The sequence below is a fragment of the Protopterus annectens genome, chromosome 3.part0 (genome assembly GCF_019279795.1).
Source record: "Protopterus annectens isolate FY-2018-M chromosome 3.part0, PAN1.0, whole genome shotgun sequence".
Taxonomy (NCBI): Eukaryota; Metazoa; Chordata; order Ceratodontiformes; family Protopteridae; genus Protopterus; species Protopterus annectens.
Window position 1 is genome coordinate 1,987,752,293 of NC_056731.1, and position 22,513 is coordinate 1,987,774,805.

Here is a 22,513-nt window from a genome sequence, read left to right on the forward strand (position 1 = left end):
TACTGATCAGAGATGCCTTCCCTTTTTGGGATTTTGCTCTGTCATGTAGTAGCTTCCACCTTCTATTGTATAGTTTGTTTATGGCTGGGGTCCACCAGACAGGACGTCTGCCTTTGGAGGATTGGGTCTTGGTTTTATTTGGGATTGCATAATCCATGCATTCCTGAAGGTGTTCATAGAATGCATTTATAAAGGATTTTGTGGTCTGGGCCGTATTATCCACAGGCCCGGTGGCTTTGAAGGATTCCTCCTCAGTTTTGAGGAGTGTGAAGTTTGCTTTAGAGAAGTTTTTCACTGTGGTTTTCTGGGCATGGGGTGGGGTCGGGATGTGAATATCCAGTGAGATTAGTTTATGGTCTGATCTTACCAGTGAGGGATACACTTCTGGTCTGGAGCATAGAGTCCCCATGTTGGTGATGATCAGGTCCAGTATGTTTTCCCCTCTTGTGGGAGTGGTAACAAGTTGTTCCATAGCATTTGAGTTGATAAATTCTAGGAACCTTTGGGCTAGGGTGTTGGAGCTAGAGTAATGCTCCCAGTCTATGGTTGGGTAGTTGAAGTCACCCAATATAATGGTATTTGGAGAGACCTTCATATTTTCAAGTGTTTTCAGGAAGGCTGAGTGGGTTCCAAGGTTTGGGAGGGTGGTCTGTAGCAGGCTATAAACTGGAAGGCAGTTTTACCCACTGTTAGTTGCACATGGATAGTCTCTGATGCTTCGTGCTGTGCCACCAACCTGGAGGTGTGGGTATCTTTGACGAATATTGATACTCCCCCTCCTTTTGTGGTTCGGTCCAAGTTTTGGGGCCGAAAAGCATGGTATGAGGTACAACCTGTTAGTGCTGGGGTGCTCTCGAGAGCCTTGAACCAGGTTTCTGTTACTGCACAGATATCAATGTTCTCCATGCTAAGGAGAGTTTCGAGTGTGAGCATCTTGAGGTTTAGACTTCTGGCGTTGAGTAGCATTACTCTTAGTTTCTTATCCCTTATGATACCTATGGAGGTGGGTTTGTCTTTTGAGCCTTGCCTAAAAAAGGCACTATGGGGGTAGCAAGAGCCTTTGCCAATATCCGAAAGCCCAGGCATGACAGGTGCAAGCCATCCCTAGCGAAGCATCATGGCTTGTTGAGCATGTCATCCCAAGCTGACAGGCATTGGATCCCCTTTGAATGACACCAATACTTAAGCCAATTGTTGAAATTGATAATCTTGTCTTCATACTGTGGCATCATTCTTGGTGAGGGTAAGATGCTACTCAAGGTCAGGGTCATACCGGCCTGGGCTACATGCTCAGAGAGCTCCTCTATGTCTCTTTTCATGTAGTCCAGGGAGGTGCCTCAGGTCATTCACACCAGCATGGACAATGACTGAGTCATATTTGTACTTGCCTTGGAGTGACCTGAGTGCTTGTGTTATGTGGCAGATCCTAGCGCCCGATAGGCAGCTCACCGTGACCTTCTCCTTGTTCAGCCTGGTGAGCGGGACATCAGTGTGCCTGATGATAGAGTCACCTATTACAAGTGTATCAGGTGTGTTGTTTAGCCTTAAGGGCTGTGACTGTTCGGCACACTGGCTTTGTGAGCTATGTGTTGCACGTGTTTTGTTTTGGGGTAGCAGTTGCTTGGGTGTCTGCTTTGGAGGTCTCTGCTGCTTAGGCAGATTTTTATTTAGAGCCTCCAAGTATGTTTTTGTGTGTTTATGTGTTTGGTTTGCTGTCGTGGTAGGTCTATGTGGGACTGGAATTGTAGTGAGTGTGGTTTCCTTCTCCTCCTGACTGGTTATGCCAGTACTGAGTTGAGAGAGCTTGGTCTCCAGTTTGGCTATATGGTTGCATCTCTCACATGTGTTGGAATTTGTTGGGAGGAGGAGAGGGTTGTCTGTGTACATTAGGCAGTTGTAACATTGTCTCAAGATTCCCAGGTTTACCAGCTGGACCGGAGAGGAGATTGACAACTGACCTTTGGACATGCTAGAATAGTATTGGGAATTCCTTTATAATTGAAAAAAGGGGCCAATGGGGAACAAGTTACTCAAGGGGAGTTTGTGAGGGTGTAGTGCTTTTAGTTTTTTAGTGCTGACTTATATAATTGCTTTAATGAGCAAGTGCTAGGCTTTAGCGTAGGAATAGGGTGTTTATTATGAGAACTAGATCAGTTCCAAGGCTCAAACCCAAATAAGCGGCGCTGCTCGATGCTGCACTATGCACAAAATCACTCAAAGCCGTGCTACAGCAGGTTTTATACAGGCGGACTTGAAAGAGCTAGAAATTGGCCCAAATCAGCCAACAGACTACCAGATTCCTGCGCTGGGAACACACCTCCAGGGACAGATAGGCTGCTCCAAGCTCCCCACTGCCACTGGTGAACAAAGAAGCCTCCCTCTATCCAAGAAAGGAAATGGCAACACAGGAACTTTCCAAAAGTCCAGAATACAGCAAAGCCTGTATTTGGACTACTCTAGGTCGGGAAAGATGGGAAACAAGGATAACTTTTTTTTTTTTGCAACAAACAGCAGGAAATTGCAATAAATATGTAACACAGGCTAGCACACTTGAGTGTGTAGCCTCAACAAGTAAATGCAACAAACAGGACAAACTTTAAAAGTGCAGGTGCAAAAACAACTTTAGACAGTTTAAAACAATTCAAGAAGCAGAAATATTTGCAGTTTAGCTAGATCGGACAGTCGCCCAGGTAGTAGCAGGAAAAAACACTTTTATCAGGTTAGCAGTCACTCTTTTAGCCTCTCTGCTGCTAGCACCACTCTGCAGGACCACGAGGAGCTTGGCTGAGTAGTAACAAGCGCAAAAACCTCGCCAAAGCGGATTTTATACAGGGGGATTTGAAAGAGCTAGAAATTGGCCCAAAATGGATAATAGACTACCAGATTCTTGTGCTGGGAACACTCCTCCAGGGATAGATAGGCTGCTCCAAGCTCCCCACTGCCACTGGTGAACAAAGAAGCCTCCCTTAATCCAAGAAAGGAAATGGCAACACAGGAACTTTCCAAAAGTCCAGAACACAGCAAAGCCTGTATTTGGACTACTCTAGGTTAGGAAAGATGGGAAACAAGGATAATTTATTTGTTTTTTTTTTTTTGCAACAAACAGCAGGAAAATGCAATAAATATGTAACACAGGCTAGCGCACTTGAGTGTGTAGCCTCAACAGGTAAATGCAACAAACAGGACAAACTTTAAAAGTGCAGGTGCAAAAACAACTTTAAACAGTTTAAAACAGTTCAAGAAGCAGAAATACTTGCAGTTTAGCTAGATCGGACAGTCACCCAGATAGTAGCAGGAAAAAAACACTTTTATCAGGTTAGCAGTCGCTCTTTTGGCCTCTCTGCTGCTAGCACCACTCTGCCGGACCAAAAGGAGCTTGGCTGAGTAGTAACAAGTGCAAAAACCTTGCCAAAGTGGGTTTTATACAGGGGGACTTGAAAGAGCTAGAAATTGGCCCAAAACGGCCAATAGACTACCAGATTATTGTGCTGGGAACACTCCTCCAGGGATAGATAGGCTGCTCTAAGTTCCCCACTGCCACTGGTGAACAAAGAAACCTCCCTCTATCCAAGAAAGGAAATGGGCAACACAGGAACTTTCCAAAAGTCCAGAATACAGCAAAGCCTGTATTTGAACTACTCTAGGTCAGGAAAGATTGGAAACAAGGATAATTTTTTTTTTTTGTTTTTCTTTTTTTCAACAGATAGCAGGAAAAATGCAGTAAATATGTAAAACAGACTAGCACACTTGAGTGTGTAGCCTCAACAGGTAAATGCAACAAACAGGACAAACTTTAAACGTGCAGGTGCAAAAACAACTTTAAACAGTTTAAAACAGTTCAAGAAGCAGAAATACTTGCAGTTTAGCTAGATCGGACAGTCGCCCAAATAGTAGGAAGAAAAAAACACTTTTATCAGGTTAGCAGTCACTCTTTTGGCCTCTCTGCTGCTAGCACCACTCTGCCGGACCAAAATGAGCTTGGCTGAGTAGTAACAAGCGCAAAATCCTCGCCAAAGTGGGTTTTATACAGGGGGACTTGAAAGAGCTAGAAATTGGCCCAAAACAGCCAATAGACTACCAGATTCTTGTGCTGGGAACACTCCTCCAGGGATAGATAGGCTGCTCTAAGTTCCCCACTGCCACAGGTGAACAAAGAAGCCTCCCTCCATCCAAGAAAGGAAATGGGCAACACAGGAACTTTCCAAAAGTCCAGAATACAGCAAAGCCTGTATTTGGACTACTCTAGGTCAGGAAAGATGGGAAACAAGGATAATTTTTTTTTTGTTTTTCTTTTTTTCAAGAAATAGCAGGAAAATGCAGTAATTATGTAACACAGGCTAGTGTACTTGAGCGTGTAGCCTCAACAGGTAAATGCAAAAAACAGGACAAACTTTAAATTACAAGTGCAAAAGTGCGCTAAAGCTGGCTTTAAAGCAGGGTGCTAGAAAGAGATAGGAAATGGCCCAAAACGGCCCATAAGCTACAGGTCACTGGGCTGGAACCACTCCTCAAGGGACAGATAGGCTGCTCAGAGCTCCCCACTCTCACTGGTGAACAAAGAAGCTTCCTCCTATCCAAATAAGGATATGGGCAACACAGGCATTATGACACAAAACGGCCCATGAGCTACAGGTCACTGGGCTGGAACCACTCCTCAAGGGACAGATAGGCTGCTCAGAGCTCCCCACTCTCACTGGTGAACAAAGAAGCTTCCTCCTATCCAAATAAGGATATGGGCAACACAGGAACTATGACACAGCCCAGAGATCAGCAATACCTGAAGACTGGACTATTCTAGTTCAGTAAAGGCGGGAAACAAGGATTTTTTTTTTTTTTTACAAAGTAGCAGAAATAAGGTACAGAAACACAGTAAATGCTTTAATTCGGCTAGCACACTTGAGTGTGTAGCCTACCAATTAAACTAAGCAAAAAAACTCAGAAATACAGGCAGGAATGCAATAAAACAACTTTACAGAGCTTATTTAGTAAAAGAAACAGAAAAGTCTATATATACAGAAAAGCAGCTAAAACACACAAACACTTCAGATGCAGTGCAACCTAGAGCACTTGAGTTGTAGCAATATTAAGGCTATTACAGTTATAATAAATGCTCTGAAATATACTGTATATTTCCAAAATGTTTGAGAAGCACAGTCAGAACACAAGGAGGTTCAGGCGAAAGAAAAAAAAAAGTTTTGTTTTACTTTTTGAAAGGAAAAAGGAGGAACAGAAGGCCTTATCAAATGTTCTCTCTGTATTAGGCAGAATGAGCTAATGACACTAGACTGGGAGGAGTGTCACAGTAGGGGTTTTAAGTTCAGAATTAGTTTCTATGTCCTTGGTGCTTAAACTTTTCTTTATTCCATCTATTTTTAGTTGTATTTGTGTTAATTCATTTTGCCATTGTTTTCTTTTGTTTAGATACCAATTTTTGATCTTACCATATAAATACGATTTTAGTGAATCCCAAAGTATAACCTTTGAAGTTTTATTATTATCATTGATGTCTAAAAAATATTGTATTTCACCAAGAAGCCACTCTTTAAATCCATTAAGTGTAGTAATGTAGACAATTAATCTTTGCCACGTTGTTAAGTCTTCAGGCATGATATTGACCTTAAAAAATAAGGCATTATGATCTGACAATGGGCATGAACTAATTAACACTTCTTGTACCTTAGAAAATATATTGTTAGTAACTAGTACTTTATCAATTGTTGTTTGTGTACCATACCTATATGAATAATGGGTGTATTCTAACAAGTGAGTTTCTTTTAAATCATATATATCCCTAAGACATAATACATTAATAAAATTCTTTAACTTTTTAGCTGCAGGGGAAATTCTAAATGTATCATTTTTGGTAGTATCTTTTTCAGTGAGAAGGCAATTGAAATCTTCTGTATGTATTATTTCTCCTTTGGATTTAGAAATGATTAACTCCAAATGATTCCTTGCTGTAGCTGCTCCAAAACCAGGTATCCAGTAAGAATTTACAAAAATTACATATCTTTTGTTTATCTCCAGAACTGCCAGGCATAACATGCCATTCTTGTCTGAGTAAGTATCGATGACTTTAGGCATTGGTAATGTTTTTTTTTCCATAGTATCATTCTGCCTCTTCTCTTGGTTTGGTAGTGGGATTCTACAAGGACCATATAACAATTAATAGATAATGTATCTATGTCCCTGTTGACAATATGGGTTTCCTGTAAAAGACCTATATCTACTTTATTCAATTTCAAATATCTAACTATACTCCCTCTTTTGACAGGATTATTAAGGCCATTGACATTTAAGACATAACATTTATAAGAGAAAATTTAGAATGATACATATATGTCTATTGAATTTAGTTATGAGCAGGTAAATAGAAATGAATAAGAAAATCATAACATATATAACTATATACAAAACTAAACATGGAAACCTAACTTCCTGGCTTGATGAAAGCATCATCTTAGCCACCACCACTAACAGTCTTACATCCAATCAACCTTTATATTGCTGCTTCTGCTCTCTAATAATTAGGTATACAGTTAAACTTATTCAATATTATGTAACATTATGTTTAGTTATTGACGCACAAAACATCTCAAGACATATGATGGAATATTAAGTATTTTACAAATTACAAATGAAATAGTCATGCAAAAAATATTCATGTTTGATGAACATCTCTATGTTAGAGTATCAGGATTATGCTCTCATAAGCCAGCATATGTAAGCTTGACTTCAAAAGCAATATAAGAAATCAGAGTCTTTCGTTAAGATGAAAAAAGATATTATTTTCCTAATTCAGATTAAACTATGAATAAAGAGTGTACATCCAGTTTAATTATATGATTTGAAATGATACTGCATATTAAATATATATTTATATATTTAAGGCATAGAAACCCTCTCCATTTTTCTTCTATTACCCATTCTCCTCTCAACTATTCCTTCTATACATTTGTTTATGGGCTATATATGTATGGTCTAAGCAAAGTATGACCAATATTTTGAAATCTGTAATATTAAACTATTATGAGTGTTTTAAGCTTATTTAAATGTGATAGACATACTTTATTCAAACATCCTTTTCCGTTTCATTTATCCCCTTCTGTTCCAATAATAAGCCATTTATACAACTCTCTAATATTGATATTTCAAAAATGTATTCATTCAAATCCTCATTGTTGTCAATATCACTACTATTACCAAGAGAATAAATCAACATTGCTTGTACTAGTTATTCATTATAAGATAACATCTTCAATATAATGATCAGATAGTACAAGTGTTTGCTGCTTTGAAGTAACTGGATATGTGTTGTTCCCAAAACAGTTTTTTTGTTTTGTTTATTCAGTACTTACTGTTGTATTAAGTACTTGCTTAAAATCCATTATTAATACTATGTGGGCTATGCAATCAACTTACTTTACCACATCCTTCTATATTTTAGGAATGCCTAAATACAAAGTACCCTTGAAAATAATAAGCAAATTTCTATTATCAAAATAACATTCCTAATGTATCAGCGCTCACATGAAAAAGATATATTTAAAATAGGATTTTCTAGGGTGAGATATATAACACATATATGAAGGAACTCTCAAATATGATTCTCCAAAAGTGACTTATGAAGAAATACCAATAATGTTCTCTTTACAGTTTCCTTTTTATTTAAAACATTTAGATGTTCGTATATCAGGTAACTATATTTACCTCGGCTTATTAACATGCGACAATATTACACCTTCCCCTGTTTTCTTTTTTTTTTTAAATCTATCTGTAACTTATAAAGGGATGCTCTATTTTAATGTTTTTCAACTTTCCCTTCAGCCAACTGTGTTTATATTGCATTAAATATCTGGTGAAGCTGCACTGTAACTAAAGTGTTTGTGTGATGTATAGAGGAATGCTAATTTTCTCTTCATGTGTAATTTACTCTTCATTTGTACGTTATTTTATTTCTACATACAATTAACCAGAATTCACCGTAGAACTAAACATGTATCTCACACTCTCAATAAGTTTAGAAAACAAAGCAATTCAAAACAATACTAGGAAGTATGAGTGATAACTGCGCCTTGAATACTGAATTTAACTGCAACTACAACAGTTTCCAGTGTTTATGTTATTAAATCTAGTCTCTGGCATCAAGAGGAACTAGTAAACATTCATTTTGTTAGGAAATTATAAACTTACAGTCAAGAAACTACTTTGAAGAGTATTTTGAATGTCTCAGCATCAAAAACTTCCTTGCTGCATCTTTATCACCTGTCGCATTTGTTTCTTATGTGCGACCGGGGCTCAGAGTACAATTACGTCATCACTAGAAGTTTTTACAAAGAGCGCCAGTCTCGAAACCACAGATCAATGAATAGCTCGTGATTTAGTTCTCTTGAGGCTTTGCATTCAAAAATGAACTGCATACATGAGGCAGGTATGACATTTTTTGGTTATTTTTGGCTTTCCTAGCTTTCGTGCGCTCGTGGGTTACAAAAAAGCATGTAAAATAGAAAAAACAAGTTAAACAGGGTAGCACTATGCAGCTATTAATTTTATTTTTAAAACCACAGACTGCACTTCTTTTGAAGCACTCTCTCTCCCCAGAACATCCATCATAATTACTTTAATACCTACAAAGAAAATTCAATCAATTTAAGCCCACAAAGCTTCCTGACAGACTGTATAAGAGCTCACAACCCCCGTTCAGCATTTAAAGCTACTGCCACTCTATTTAATGTATTAACGTTATAGAAAAAAGACACATAAAATATTTTTAAACAACAGTTTAATATTATTCTGATGGCATTCAGCACAGCACTAATTTAAAATATAGCATTAAATCACGATCTTGTAAGATTATGACAAGATCTTATGTGCTTATAAGCCTTTTGTATTTATTTATATTATAATATATATAGGGGTTAAAAAACTTCATAACGAAGGAAGGAGAAACGGCAGAAAGTAATTATCTATATAATAATAAGAGTAATTACTATAAAAGAGGAAGAAGGGTTAGTTATATATAGTTGTAAATATTTATTATAACATCTTACCTCATATTTGCACTATTTATCCTATTCCAATGGAGAATAACCTAAGGAAATTATAAGCTTATGTTTTACTTCCCTTTAAGTTGTTTTGTGGACTTATCATTTGCTGTTATTTTGCCATTAGTAGCTTGTCTCTTTAGGCTTGGAGTAGAAAATTCCATATCTCCAATTTTGTCTAGTAAATTATGTTTTTTGACAAATTCTGTTGTTTCTTCAATATTATTAAAGATTTTTTGACCATCTGGAAGTGTGACCTTTAATCTAGCAGGGAAGAGTATTTGAGCTTTTATTTCAGCTTTCTTAAGGTCTTTAATGAGGGGAATACAAGCTTTCCTTTTTGCTATTGTCACAGATGTATAGTCATTATCAAATCTAATAACTCTTCCATTTTCTTGAATGGGGCTCTTCGTCCAGGCAGTTTTTAACACCAGATCTTTATCCTGTGTTGACAAAAACTTAACTATGATGGATCTTGCTGAAGTTGGATTTTTTGATATAGAAGGATTTGATAAAGACCTATGAGCCCTTTCAATTCCGTAATTCCGTGACTCCGGGAGGTTTATCACTTTGGGCAACCAATTATTCAGGAAAAGAATCATAATATTTCCCTCTGTCTTTTCAGGAACTCCATAAATTCTAATGTTGTTCCTCTTTGACCTTGACTCCAAATCTTCCACTTTCTCAGTTAATAAGTTGTTTTGCTTCATTAAGAAATTTATTTGACTGTCATTCTCTATCTGCCTTCCATCTATGTCATTTAGAGAGTCTTCTATATTGGTTATTTGATCCGAATGCTTTGAAATAATTTCCTTTAAATCTTGAATTTGCTTTTTACTCTCTTTTTTCATATTTTCCATAATGTTTTCTAGATTGTCCATTTTAGGAGAAAGGTCCTGTATACTTGTAATTATATAGTCTGCAGTTCTTTTTTTCATAGAACTGTCTTGAGCTGAAGACTTTGAATGACTCATATTTCAAGTATCTGTATACAGCTGCTAATATTCTGACAGGAATTTTGTGAGAAAATTCACTGAAAAATGTTACTTTTTCTTCCTCAGGTAATCCACAACAATGAAAAGAATATTTGTAAGTAGTTGTTCCCAATGTATTTTGAAAAATTCCAAATAAATCCTGTCAGAAATAAAACTTATAGACAGAGCAACAAAAAACTGCTGCACTCACTCTGACATCTTAGCCATGCCCCTATTGCATTAATTTCTTTTTTTTTTTAAAACAAGTTTATTGTTTTTAACATACAAAAAAAATATCATAGCAATTTTATACAAGTAATTAAAATAGATATGATTATAACATTCAACAAAACAACCAAAGTATTTACAAAGACACCCACTACAATCAAATCAATTGATTAAACTAAAATACCATACTATTGAAGTTAAGATTTTTTAACAAGTTTTGTAAATTATCCCATACAATATAATAAGATGTTTTTCTAGTAGTTCTTGACCTTATTGTATTCAATTCCATATGGCACACTATATTCATAACATTTTTAAATTCATTGAACGAAGGAGGTGTATCTGAAATCCAATTTCTGGTTATTATTTTTCTAGCCACTGCTAGAATAGACCATAACAAGGGAAGCTTAACCTTTTTAACACTTTGAGGTACAGGTGTGTTGAATAATATAAGAGATTTAGAAATAATGAAATTATCTGTAAAAAGAGCCTGTAAAAATGCAATAATTGATTTCCAATATTCTTTCAATTTTATACGGTTATAAAACATATGAGCCCAGTCAGCATTAATTTCTACATTACATCTTTTACATAGATTATCTTTATTATTTATTTTATTCATCATCAAAGGTGTATAAAAGGATCTATGTAAAAATTTCCATGTAAAAAGTCTCCAGATAATGGAAGACGTAGTTTTATAGGCAGATTCCAATATATATTGTTTATCTTGTTGATTTGGTGGGTCACCATTAATGGAAGTGAAATAATTCCAGTAGGTATCTATACTGTAAAAAGTTTCTTGTCTGATAGTTTTGTGTATATATGAAAGCTTACCTTTATCAGAAACTTTATTTTGTAGATTTAATATCAAGTAATCAATCAGTGTTGGGATAGATTCTTTAACTGTTATAGACATTAGATCTATTTTATCAGTGAGATGTTGTCTAAAGGTCTGAACCTCTAACCAGCAAGTTTCTCTTAGATCAAATTCTTGTTTTAAGAAATCTAGATTTTTAACTTTATTATCAGATATCAACTGATACCAGTATTTTAGATCATTATCTGTAGCTAAATGAGCTCCTTCAGAAGCAGATGACAGAAGCATACCCCGAGTATACTTTATAGGAAATATAATAAAATTCCATTCCCTATATTTAGGATGCATGAATATAAAATTACGATAGCTAATAATAATGTTTAATGGGTAACTAACTATATATTTAGGTGTAATAGGTGAAGTATAAAATTCCTTTAGTAACCATAACATGGAGTTATTTACAATCATATTTTTATGTGTTAAGGAGATTTTCATGAAGTGAATACTAATTAATTCCCAGTAATCTTTCCATTTTGCAACATATGACTGGTCTATTAATAAAGTAATAACTTTTACAATAGAAGAGATAGTATATAAATTGAAGTCTGGAAAAGAAATACCCCCTTGAGACCAGCTATTAGTATGTTTCTTTAATGCAATTCTAGGTCTATTAGGTGCCCATAGGAAATTTAACATTAATGTATTCAATTTCTTGATAATTATTTTTGTAGGTGGAAGTATTATTGATTGTATTAAATATAATATTTTGGGGAATATTATCATTTTAATAATTGTAAGTCTCTCTTCCATAATAAAAAACATATTATTCCAGGTATTGAAAAGATTTTTTTATTAAGAAGACAGGTATTATAATTATTATGTATAATAGATTTAATATCTTTAGATAATATTATACCTAGATAAGTTATCTGACCTGAATTGGGTACATATTTAGTCAAATCACTATTAAGAACATTTTTTCGTGTATATATAGGTAGTATTTTAGTTTTTTCTTCATTGAATATTAAACCAGAAATACTTTTAAAATTCATCATTTTATCAAATAGAGACTGCATAGAAGAATTAGATCCTGCTGATGTAATTAGAACATCATCTGCAAAGAGTTGAATTTTAGATGTTGTATTTTCATCTATTTCAAATCCTTCTATATCAGTATTATTTCTGATCAGATTAGCCCAAGGCTCCATTATTAAAGTGAATAATAGTGGAGAGAGTGGACACCCTTGTTTTGTACCTTTAAAATGGGAATTTTTTGTGAGACATATGTTCCTATCTTAATATAAGCCAATGTTCCTTTGTATAGATGTTCAATTAGATTTACAAATGCATCTGAAAAGATTGTGCACTTCAGTAAGGTAAACAGGTAGTCCCAACTTACTGAATCAAATGCTGAACTTATATCAAGACTAATAAGTGTTAAATCTTTATTTTTCCTATTTGCAAAATCAATTAATGTTAGAGTTCTCCTTATATTATCATAAGTATTTCTATTTACAATGAAGCCTGTCTGATCTATATCTATAATGCCAGGGATGATTGTCTTCAATCTATCAGCAAAAATACTCATAAACATTTTATAATCTACATTAAGTAATGAGATGGGCCGATATGAAGTACATCTAGTTGGATCTTTATTAGGTTTCAAAATTGGCAAAATAAATGTATATTGCTAAGATGGGGGAGTTATTAGCTCATTTTGGGCCAAAATAAAAACCTTATGTATTAATGAGTATGTATTTTTAGGAAGAATTTTATATATCTCTGGTATAATACCATCATTACCTGGTGCTTTGTTTGATTTAAGCTTGTTTATTTGTGTAACAACCTCTGTATATGAAATACTTTTATCCAATAGTTTAATCTGTTGTTTATTAAGCTTTTTATTCATGTTTGTGGTTATAAATTCCTTTATTTTATCTTTAGGTTCCATGCTAATGTTATTATGATTAATTTTGTGAAAGTGATTTCTAAATTCATCTAGTATTTCTGGCAGACTAGAAACATTCTTCTTTTTCCTTAGAGAAAAGATTTCTTTGATATGCTTTTGTTTATTCAATCTTTTTGTTTTATTTTTAAGTCTATGTAAATATTTGGGGCTTATTGAGTAAGACAGAAACTTATATTTCTCTAAAGTTATTTTAACTTTATGAGTTAAAATGTCTTTGTATTTCTCATTTAGTTTGTTTATTTCTTCAATGACTTTCTTATCCATAATATTTTCTTTATTATTATGTTTATAAGAGTCTAGTTTACATTGAATATCTAACAATTCTTTATCCCAAGATTTCCTTTTATTATTATACCATCTGATACTTTGTCCATATAGATATGATTTTAAAGCATCCCAAACATAAACAATGGAGACTTCAGGAGTATTATTTATGTCTAGAAAATGTTGTACTTCTGAAAGTATATATTCTTTATAGTCTTTTAGTTGAGTTAGGTATGCTGGTATCCTTTTGATCTGAACATTGTGGGTATTTTTTATCATGAACTCAAAAACAATTGAATTATGATCAGATATAGGACATGAAATGATTTTAGAATTAGTTAATTCTGTTATCATCTGGTTAGAGATAAAGACTCTATTTTTGAATAAGTTTTGTATCTGTTAGAAAAAAAAGGTGTATGGTAATGACTTTGAGTCTATCTGATTATTAATATCATTTAAATGATAAAAATTAGCAAAATCCTTTAAATGTTTTGCATTAGATGTAATTTTCCTTTTTCCTATAGTGGTAGTGTCACTTTCATGTAGTATACAATTAAAGTCACCAGCTAAAATAATATCTCCTACAGAGAATGATATGATCTTATCAAGATGGTATTTCACTGTATTAATACCAATTCCAGGTATCCAATATACATTGATTAATGTATAAGTCTTCCCATTAATTTGTATTGTAACCATACAAAACATTCCTTTATCATCCTGATAAGACTTAATAATTTTAGGAATGGGCATACTTTTATTCCATAAAATAGCCACTCCTCGTTTTTTCTGAGTGTGCTCTGAACTAACCAATACTGTATATTTGTTTGTGGCTAATTTATCAATATCTTTTTTCAAGAGATGTGTTTCCTGAAGGAAAACTAAGTTGGCCTTATGTAAATTAATGTATCTTATTAAGCTTGCCCTTTTACATGGATTATTCAGTCCATTAATGTTTAATGAAATTCCTTTTAGAGAAGTCATTTGGCATTTTTAAAACATAAAAAACTTATGATCAAAATAGCAATTAACAAAATAATTGATGTTATACCTCCTCCTTTAAGTGTACCTTTAGATATAGCTGTACTTATTGAATCTCTTATGGGATTTTGTATAAGATTCAATTTCGTTTGTAGTGACAATGAGCTTACAAAATGTATTGTGGATGTCAGAACTATATACATACAACAATGAACAGAAGAAAATAATGTAAGGATTAAACCTTGCACCCAGCCTGGAGTTAAAAACTCCAACTTAGAGTAGTACATACTACTCAAGTTAACCCCCTACCCTAAGCAGCAGTACCTCAGCTACCACCTTGTCAATTTAATACTAGTTATATTTAACATAAATTAACAGCTTACAATTAAACTATCTGAAAAGACAAAACTACACATTTGATAAAACAGCATCATATAGGTTAATAGAAGCTTTTTTAAAAAACTATTCATACTACTATATACATCTATTTAATATAATACATTAATATTCAAATAGGATTCAAATAAATTTGATATTAGAAACCAAGAAGAGAGAGAGAAATAAAAGACGTGAGAGAGGAAGAGAGGATGAAAAAGAAAAGAAAAAAAAAGAAGGGCAAATTTACATATTAATTTATTCAAAGTTTGTAAAAATAAGTTCTAATGTTCATTTAAATCAATAGCTTTGGCTAATAAGGTTCAGACATTATATATATTAAGATGTATCTGTTTTCTGTCATGTAAATGCAGTTAACAACCTCCAAAAGACTTTAAATTACTTGTATCAGAGTTTTTTTCTCATACTTATTATTGTCAGTAGGAGTAAAATATTATATTTATAGAAATTGTTATAAATCATACTGTATAGTTATGTAACTTCTCAAAAACACTTGCATTATTGTGAAGAAAGCCATCTGTATTTTGTATATCTAAACTGCTGCTTTAAAATATATTATATGACAACTTCTTCCAGAATAGAGTCATAAGGTTATTTATGCTTGTCAATCAGATAAATAAAATGAATTATAGCAATGTATATGTTTAAATCTAAGTTTTTAACATAAATAAATATACTGCAGTCAAGTAAACTTTCAAAAACACTTGTATAATGTTTTACTTTCTATGCCTTCTAAAATATCACATTTGCTTACTGTGAGAAACTGCTTCATTTAAAATCATTTTAACTTACATATTTTATAAATTATAACATAAATAAGTAATTATATAAAATAACTCACATTTAAATGTTAAAGAGTTCATTTTCCATCGCAGAGTTGCATTTGCAGCAGTTCTACTTCCTGGTAGAGTGTTCTTCATGAATCTGCGATGTGTCAGTGTGGATTCTGAGGTCAAAGTTCAAATTGACTGCTTTCAGCTTCTCTGCGTGAATTCTGAGTGTTGAAGCTTTTAAAACAACTCGAGGACACTTTTCACGAGGTAACCCACATCCCAAATTGTCTCCTTTAACATTTTGGTGGGAATTTTGTTAAAAACAAGTGACTAACATTCATTTAATAGTATAAATGAAGCTAAATAGAACAAAACCTTCCCGAAGTAATTTACAAGTTATAACAGCCTCTATGAAAGTGAAACTAAGCCCAAAGTCATTGATTTGTAATAGAACTCAATATTTTTGCCCCAATTCAATTTTTATACAAATCGTATTATTTACTGTACCTGTATGATCAAAAGCATGTCAATATATTAATATGAAAGAGAATAAAGAGAGAGAACATAGAAAAGAAAAAAAGAGAGTAGAAAATAAGATAGAGCAAAAGCAAAGATAAAAAAATGTAAAAGAAAGCTATAAAAAGTATTTACAATGAAATATTACTTGCTGCTTATATTAATAAAGATGGAAATGAAACATAATATTTACTATTGCTTAGTTCTAATTATTATTAATTAAAGCATGGCAGATTGTTTGTAAACAAGCATAAGCAATATAATCAAAGAAGTATAATTAGCAATAGCATTTAAACAGCGTATAAACTTTTTTACAAGGAATAAATAAGTTATTATTCCATTTATCATATTTTCATTACACTTCTCTCCCTGGCCTCCCCCACCCTATACCCACTGCTTTATCTAAATAGAATGTCATTGTTAAAAATAAAGAAAAGAAGAAAAGGAAAAAAAATGTATCAAGTTACTAACCTTAATTCTCTTTGTTAGAAAGAGAAACATATTGAATGATAACTTGTTATTAGTTCCTCAGATATTTTGACTAACTATGAAACAAAACATTTCTTTGCACACAGAAAATGACTTTGATTAAATCTTTTTCAGGATATTTGTGGTTTTCTGAAAATGCAGTTACTATATTTAAAAAGATTAATAGTGAAGAAAATAAAGAGAGAAAAAAAGAAAAAAAAACATAGAACAAGTCATTTGTTTTTTAGTCTCTTCTTCTTCTCTGAAGTCTTCCACGAAGTTTCAGTTGCCAACCTCTTTAATGAAGGACTAGCCCATTCCATTTCCTCTATTTTATCCAAAATCTTATTTTTTTTTTATAAACAGCAATGCAGAGTCTAAGTCATCAAAAATTTTTGGACCATCAGGAAGGAAGATTTTTAGCTTGGCAGGAAACATAAGGTAGGTTTTAAACTGTGCTTTTTTAAGCTCCCTTATTAATGGCAGAAAAACTTTTCTTTTAGTTATAACCAAGGAAGAATAGTCATTGTCAAAACACACAGTTGTCTCATTAATTTTAACAGGAGCTTTAGCCCAAGCAGATTTAAGAACCCTCTCTTTAGCAAAAGATGATAAAAATCTAACTATAACTAATCTAGGATACTTTTTGTTAGAGTTAGTATTAGCTATAGATCTATGGGCTCTTTCGATACCAAAAGAGAAAGCTTCTGGTAAGTCTAAAGTTTTAGGGAGCCATGTTGTTAAAAAGAAGTAATATTGTTACCTTCAATATTTTCTGGCAGTCCAAAAATCCTAATGTTATTGCGTCTAGATCTATTTTCCAGGTCATCAAGCTTTGTTTGTAGATGTGTATTTTGTTTCAGCAAAAATTCAATGTTGATTTCCTCTTCTTGGATTCTATTTTCCATGTCATTTACAGTCTCTTCTATGCCTGTAATCTGGATCTTCTGTTGTTGCAAGTCTATATGTAACAAGTCTATTTGTTTTGTAGTTTTTTCTATGAAGGTATCCATTTTAGTATCCAGTTTATCCATCTTAGCAGTAAGTTGCTGGATTGTAGATATCAGAGACTGAAGTTCTTTCTTAATGCTGGAGTCTTGAGAATTTGTCTTACTGGAACTCATTTCAGACAGAGAAACTGACAGGAAAATTTCCAAAGTGATTTCTGACAGGAATATTATTAAAATTTCCTTTCTTTTTTAGATATAGTTCAAGAAATAGATAAAAGAAACTTATTTAGAAAGAAAATTACTTCACAAAATAATTTTTAAAGTAATTAGTTCCTGTCAGAGCAGTGAAATTGGTGGAGCTGAAGAAATCTGCTGCTATCCTCTGTTCATCCTTGGCCACGCCCCCCTATTGAATTAATTTCTGACACACCCATGGAATCATGTTACAGATTCTGTGCTCAGCATTCCCTGTACATTTTGTGTGGCACTGTGTTCTATGTTTGGCACACAGTTGACAATTTCTAGCTAATTTCCCATTCTTTGCAGCATGTTAAAAAAATTTCCCCAAAACTGCAACTAAACATGTGTATCAGCAAATAGATGTGCCCTTTCATTTATTTATTTTGGAGAGTTATGCTTATTGTAAATTGCTATAAAGGATGATACTTACATGTTTATCAATGTATACATTTCTGTTGTTCAGTTCCTATCCTATGTACCACTTAATTAAAAATACAACAGTGACAAAACACTTTGACTGAACAGATTTAAGACTATTAGGGAACAGCGATTCTGTGTAACATTGGATAGAGAATCCTGAAAAATATAGAACTTCAAAAACTTTAAGATGGACACCTCATTGCTATATGCCAATTTGAAGGAAGACTGCTGATTTCACTGAAGCTGGATTGCCAAACAAAGTTAAAAAAAAAGAAGCATAAAAGCATGTTATTGGAAAAATGAATAGCCCATGTGCAATATTTTTTTCTTTAATGGAGAGGACGCAAAATGTGCAAACCTCATAAGGTACTAAAATTACAAGCAGCGGTATGTATGGCTGGGATTAGTAGAAGGGTAGTATGACTGATGTAAGAAGTACTGGCCAAAAGTCTTGCTGAAAAGTTCTAAACAAGCCATAATCATGCCAGATCTGCTTTGGTCAGCCCAAGGTTAAGGAAATTACAGTAATTAATGTACCACTAGGTCCATTAAGGAAATCACATGCTTGGCCTTCACAATATTTCTAAGCTGGAATTCTGATATCTTAAAAAAACAAATACTCAGTTCTTAAATGTCAACTTGTCATCAAAAATCAAATCAAACGGAAGCCAACTTTAATGTATTACCCATTACAATATTAGAGGAATGTAAAAAAAAAAAAAAATCTGGCAGTGGGCAATGGCATGAGACAATTACTGTATCTTAGTATGGCTTATTTCAGTCATGTGAAAAGCATCACTTGAAGACCAGTAACCAGACAGTCTTTAAGATGTAGTAATATATGGTATAAGCTCCTAAGAAAAGGAAAGTTTTATATATATATATATATATATATATATATATATATATATATATATATATATATATATATATATCCATATGATATTGGTAGCAAATGTTTCTGCTGTGTATAACCTCACTAAGAGGCAGCAAATACACTGCTGACATCAAAACCATGAAGACTGAGCCCAGCGGAGCCTTACATGTTACAGAGCAGCCACTGTTGAAATTAAATCCAGAAACAATATGTTAAGTGTAATCCAAGAATAAAATGCAAACCAATCAATAGTAGTGGAGATAAGAGAAGAGTGAGGCAAAAGATGTTCCATCAAGACAGCATGTTGTATGGTATCAAAAGCTATGAGAATCATGGAGGACCAAAGAAAAGTACAACTATTGGTCTCTCACCATAAAGAAGTTCCTAACAAACGATGCATTGGGAACCTCAATACTACAGTTAGCTCTTGATTTAGACTGACAAGATCTAGGAAGTTATGGCAAGTTAAATGTGAAATGCTTCTGAATGCAGAGCACCTTCATAATAACCTTTTGTAGGTTCATAGGTTCATACTAGGCTATCTGCCCTGGGGCATTTATAAGCCTAGCCCGGTTGTGTTTGGCTTACGCCACCCCTTGATTTGAGTATACTGTGCCCTTTTTAAAGTTTAGTTTACTGTGCCTCTGTCTAATAGTGACACGGAAGTAATCCCCAGGACAAACCTACGATCCCCCATCCACTCATCAAGATTCTTCTTGAAGAGAGTCAGTGAGGTGCTCTGCCTAACATGAATTGGAATTCTATTCCAGAGCGAAGGGAGCATCTGGGTTATGAATCTGTCCCTCCAGCATGTTCTATTTATTTCTGTGCTGAGGTTCAAGTCCCTTGAGTGTGTGGCTCTAAGGGCTTTAGATTTACTGAGGTGGAGCATGTCCATTAATTCTGGGTTGGACATAGCTTTATATGTCAGGCATAGATCGCCTCGAAGTAGGTGGTATGCAACTGAGTAGAGCTGGAGCTTTTTTAACCGAGCAGCATATGGCATCTGTTTGAGTCCCTTGATCCTCCTGGTGAGGTACTTTTGGGGTCTTTCTAATTGCTGCAGGTGTTGGGTAAGGTACATCCCAAAGGGGGCATTGTATTCTATGATGGGCCTGATGAGGGATGAATAAAGGGGCACGATTACCTCTCTTGATCTAGATGTGAATCCTTTCATGATGAGGTGGGCTATGTAGAAGGTCTTTCTAACCACTTTGGCAATGTGGTTGTCAAAGGAGAGATTGCTATCAACTTGGGTCCCCAGATCCCTAATTACTTTCTCTGTACTTAATGGGTTACCACCTATGTGGTAATTTGTGGGCACATTGCTTTTTCCAAAGGGTATGACTATACACTTTTTGGCATTTAGCTTTAGACCATGGCTCTGCCACCAATTATCTATCTCTGTGAGACCTTTTTGAAGGATGTTTGTGTCAGCTGGAGAGTCGATTATGGCGCCCAGTTTGCAGTCATCTGCGAACTTGGTAAGCCATAGTCCTCCCACGTTGGCCTGTACCTCAGAAAAGTAAATACCGAACAAGAGAGGTCCCAGGACAGAACCTTGTGGGACACCACTTGTGACCGGTTTTGAGTCTGACATGGCTCCAGCAACTCTGACTCTGTGGGTTCTGTCTTTGAACCAGTTTGCAACCCATCTTGTGACATAGGGGTTTATATTTAGGCTGGATAGCTTATCTATGATGCCCGAGTGGGGTATTGTGTCAAATGCCTTTGCGAGGTCCAGATAGACTGTGTGGACTACCTTCCCTTCATCTATGGCCTTGGTGACTGTTTCGAAGAAGTCGACCAGGTTCAAAAGGCAGGATCTGCCCTTGACGAAGCCAAATTGGGTAGGATCTAGTGTTTGTAGGTCGCCAATGTCTTTGTTTATGAATTCCATGATGATCCTCTCCATAGCCTTGCATACTAGGCTAGTCAGGCTTATGGGGCGATAGTTTCCAGGGTCCACAGAGGCAACACCTTTGTGGAGTGGGACTACTGTTGCTGTATGCCATTCTTTGGGCACATATCCTGTAGTGAGGCTGAGATTGTATAGCAGTTTTACTTGAGGGATTACTTCTTCTTGGAGTTCATGTAGGACGAACCCGGGACGCCTTCTGGTCCCATAGAAGCAGTGTTTTTTGCTTTGGAGAGGGCGACCTTCACCTGAGCATCAGAGATGTTTGGGAGGCTGCACTCTGCCGGCATAGATACTTGCTCTTTTGGGGCGGAGGGGGTGGAGAAGTTTGCACTGAACCTGTCTGCCAGGATATTGGCGATGTCTGTGGGTTCAGTGTATTTTTTGTCGTTTAGAAGTCTGGGAGTTGCATCCCAGGTTCCTAACATAACTGAAAAAAGCCTTATGATTGTCTTTAGTGTCCTGTGCAATTTTTCTCTCGAAGCTGGCCTTGCAGGATTTTATGAGGGATCGTAATTTTTTGCTAGTACTGATCAGAGATGCCTTCCCTTTTAGGGATTTTGCTCTATCATGTAGTAGCTTTCTCCTTCTGTTGTACAGTTTATTTATGGCTGGGGTCCACCAGACTGGATGCCTGCCTTTGGATGATTGGGTCTTGGTTTTGTTTGGCATAGCATGATCCATACATTCCTGGAGATGTCCGTAGAATACGTTTATATAGGATTCTGCAGTTTGGACCATAGTTTCCACTGGTCTTGGAGCCTTGAAGGATTCCACTTCAGTTTTGAGAAGTGTGAAGTTCGCTTTTGAGAAGTTTTTCACTGTGGTTTTCTGGGCAGGGGGTGGGGTCGGGATGTGGATATCCAGTGAAATTAATTTATGGTCTGATCTTACCAATGAGGAATATACTTTTGGTATGGAGTATAGAGTCCCCATGTTGGTAATGATCAGGTCTAGTATATTTTCCCCTCTTGTGGGAGTGGTGACTAGTTGTTCCATAGCATTTGAGTTTATAAATTCCAGGAACCTTTGGGCTAAGGTGCTGGGACTTGCGTAATGCTCCCAGTCTATGTTTGGGTAGTTGTAGTCGCCCAATATAATGGTGTTTGGAGAGATCTTAGTGTTCTCCAATGTTTTCAGGAAAGCCGAGTGGGATTCCTGACTTTGAGAGGGTGGCCTGTAGGATGCTATAAACTGAAAAGCAGTCTTTCCCACTGTCAGTTGCACATGGATGGTCTCCGATACTTCTTGCATTGCCACTAACCTGGAGGTGTGGATATCCTTGATAAATATGGAAACTCCCCCTCCTTTTGTGGTTCGGTCCAGGTTTTGGGGCCGAAAAGCATGATATGAGGTATAACCTGGTAGTGCTGGGGTGCTCTCTGGAGCCTTGAACCAGGTTTCTGTCACTGCACAGATATCGATGTTTTCCATACTGAGGAGAGCTTCGAGTGCATGCATCTTGAGGTTAAGACTTCTGGCGTTTAGCAGCATTACCCTTAGTTTCTTAATCCTTGTGTTGTCTATGGAGGTGGGTTTGACTTTTGAGCCTTGCCTAAAAAAGGCACTATGGAGGTGGCAAGAGCCTTTGCCAATATCTGAAAGCCCAGGGGTGACAGGTGCAAACCGTCCCTAGCAAAGCAACGTGGCTTGTCGAGCATGTCATCCCAGGCTGACA